Source organism: Carlito syrichta, unplaced genomic scaffold (genome assembly GCF_000164805.1).
Source record: "Carlito syrichta isolate Samal-C Ts95f unplaced genomic scaffold, Tarsius_syrichta-2.0.1 Scaffold303690, whole genome shotgun sequence".
NCBI lineage: Eukaryota > Metazoa > Chordata > Mammalia > Primates > Tarsiidae > Carlito > Carlito syrichta.
This window is the reverse complement of record NW_007247786.1, coordinates 61,558-65,178: the sequence shown is the minus strand read 5'-3', so window position 1 is coordinate 65,178 and position 3,621 is coordinate 61,558.

The following is a 3,621-nucleotide window of genomic DNA, read 5'->3' as shown; positions in this document are numbered from 1 at the left end:
CACATAGTAAGCATGTATTAAACTAATTAATGTTAACTTGTGATATCTTGCATATTCTCCTTGCAAATGGAATCAGGTTGTCATCACCATCCATGTGTCTTAAGATATTCATTTATTTGCCCTCTGGAGTTTTTCCTTTTGATCTTATATTGTAACTTGTATACTTGTTACAATTCCCTAAACCTTTAAGGAGAAATTGTTTTTCTATGTAAACTTTGGAATCTTTGATTTCTTAGGCATATGCTTTTTCTGTTAATATAAATCATTTCGGGAAGAAAGATAATATATACTAGTAACGGGAGACTGGTGGCATCATACTTTTATTATCAAGGTGAGGTTGCATCAGGATGAAGAGCAAGTGAGAAGGAGGGACAACTCCAAGGCAGAGGAGACAGTTTATCTTCTCAATCCTGCTGGGAGGGTAAAAAGGCTCATTCCAACAAGGTAAGGTGATGCTCTTACCCAGTATTTTACACAAATGTTTCAATCAGAAGTGATGTTACCAAATAGCAGAATGTACCTAAAAAAACGGAGTCGTTAACATAAGACACTTTAATATTTGGGGATATTAAAAAGCCCAAAGTCCAAAGGATCTTTTTTTTTTTTTTTTTTGAGTTGGAGTCTCACTCTGTCGCCCAGACTGGAGTGCAGTGGCTGCTTTCAGCCACCGCAGCCTCGACCTGCTGGGCTCCGGAGATCCTTCCGCCTCAGCTTTCCAAGTAGCTGGGATTACAGGCATGCACTACCACACCCGGCTGATTTTTTTGATTTATTGTAGAGATGAGGTCTCGCTGCCCAGGCGGGTCTCGAACCCGCGGGCTCAGGCAATCCACTCACCTCAGCCTCCCAAAGGCGCGGGATCACAGGCTGAGCCACTGAGCCCGGCTTCCAAAGGATCTTAACTGAAAGGAACCAGATAACCAGATTCCTCTGATCCAGAGAGAATGAATACGGGAAGCTGCCAGAGAAGGCAGTGGCACGAGGAAAGGATTAACACGTAGGCGCTGTAGTTCAAACACACCTGAGTTGAATCTTGGCTCTCACATCTACCAGACTGTGACATTACTCAATCTCTCTAGATCTTAGTGTCCACTTTTGTAAAATGTTACTGACAAAATATAAAGTATTTTTACATGGCATAAATAAGATAATGTGTATAAAAAACACCAGGATAGAATAAGTACTCAATACATGTTAGCTACTGTTAGCATTATTATCATTACTATCATTTATGTAATTGCAAAAGAGAGCATTCTGTTTCCCACCTTTTGCTTCAGTCACCAAGGTTAGAATCATGAGAAAATAATTTCAAATTTCATTTGCTAATATAGAAAGAAGTTATGATATTCTACTGAACCGTGTTCCCAGGGAATTTTGCATGGTGAAAGGTCTTTTGTTGGTGCCAGTAGAATCATCACTAGGGGCTGTGAAGAGGTCAGTATTGACAAAGTAACTGAGATTGCAAGGAGACTACCTTCACCCCTCCCCAAATGTCCTTGTTAATATGCAAAATGTCTGCACACAAGTTCAAAGCAACCTCTGTACATTAGTGGCAACAGAAAGTATATTTTTCTGCTGTAAAGTCGCTTCTAACTGATCATATTCCACTTTCAATTTATCTTACTTGTTTTTATTTCTTCATCAATAAACACCATTTTTCCTAATTTGTTTTTGGTTACTTTTCCAAATTTTTGGAGTATTTTGAATTCTAAGACGATACTGTCATCCAAGGTGTTACCCATTTTACTCAACTTGATGTAATCAACACTTTGTAAACATATGCTTTTTATGAAAACTTGTTACACTGAAGAAGAATGTGAGAAAACTGAGAAAAGTTCCTGAATCTCAGACAGATCTATGATCATAAAGTGTACTAAAATTCTGCAACACTGTCTTTAAAAAATTAGTTTCTTTTAAATTAGTGAAATATTAAACACACTTGTGGCATTGTGAGATATTTAGTTTTGTCCAAGTAAAACAACATATAAAATCAAGTAAACACTTGTACTCGGCTATAAACATTTTAATGTTTAGTTCAATGTATTTCTCAATATTTAAAAATTTAATATTTTACATATGTGTATATTACATATTTTATATGTATGTCTTAACACAACATATATACACCCCTTCTTCCCCCTACACACACTTTAGCCTCAAGTGTCTCCAAAACCAAAATGTTCATCTCCTTCATATCCTCTTCTTATCTTTCTTTGGATTAATTTTACCAGGCAAAGGTAGGAAAAGGTAATGAGAGAATGCACAGACCTTAGATTCAAACATGCCTGTCTTCAAATACTGACTTTGGCACTTATTAGCTGAGTGACCTTTATCAAATTACTTAGCCTCTCATATCTTCAGTTTTCTTATCACAGTATGGGGACAGTAATACTTTCTCATGTGGTTGTCAGAAAAATTAATTAAATAGTCTATCACCAAGCCTAGCACATAATAGGTATTTAGTACATAGAAACTAATTATCATTAGAAAAAAGATTTCTGGAGAATTTGCATAGGTATGCCATTTGGCAACAATACTATTTTATGGTCTTATAAAATTGATCACAACATTTATTCGTTAAGACAAATACAATGTCAAACCTAGTAAGTCAATTTCCTGACATGACACTTTATTCAAAATAAAGAAAATAGAGAAATAAGTCTAAAATTAAAATACAAATATTTTATATATTTTCCATCATCATTTTGATTATTTAGTCTCAACAGTAGGTAGTTGTCATGACAATGTTATTCCAGATACACAGACCCTTCCTGTCCAAAAAACTTTTCTTCTTCTACCAAAAATATTTTAGAATCATATCACTGGAATTCAGCATTATCTCAGATGAAATTTATTATGTAAAATAAAGAAAACAAGAACTAGTTATTAGCAGTGGAATCAGTTTAACAGTTGTGTAAATATGTCCTAGGGCAGTCAAATTGTAGTGAGGGTTGGGCAAAGCCTTTGTTGTTGTAGAGAGGAGAGGGTAGCGGAGGAAGAGATGTTGGTATTCACACTCAATAACTACTGGGGTAGGATGACCAACTGAGTGTTCCAAAATGATGAATTAGCCATGTGGCTTACAGAAAAGTACTAACAATGCAGATTATATCCTTCACCTACATGAATATAAAACCTCCAGATGACCCTGCTAATTATAATGAGATACTGATAAGACTTACAGAAGTTTTCAATTATACCAACAAACTGGGACCATATATCATATTGACAGAACAATGGAGTGGGTGTTTTTAACCATGTAAATCTTTAAAAAGAAATTGAGAGTAAAGCAAAGCATCAGATTTTAAAACATGAAAATAAAACATATATAAAAGGCAGCAAATCCTACGTAACAAGTAAAATTTTTGATCTAATGACCGAATAACTCAATCTGAGAATCTTATGAATAAATTCAGTTGAAATACACTATGTCCTAACAAGAAATAAATTCATAGATAACCTAGATCCTGCAACCTTGACTAATATGAAGAGGCAGTTTTTAGGTCTAACATTATTGAATTCCTAAGGTGAGGATAAATTAATAAATTATTATTGTATTGTTAGGACAAACTTGGAAAATATGAGAATTAATATTCAAATGCTAATTAGACTAATATTTAA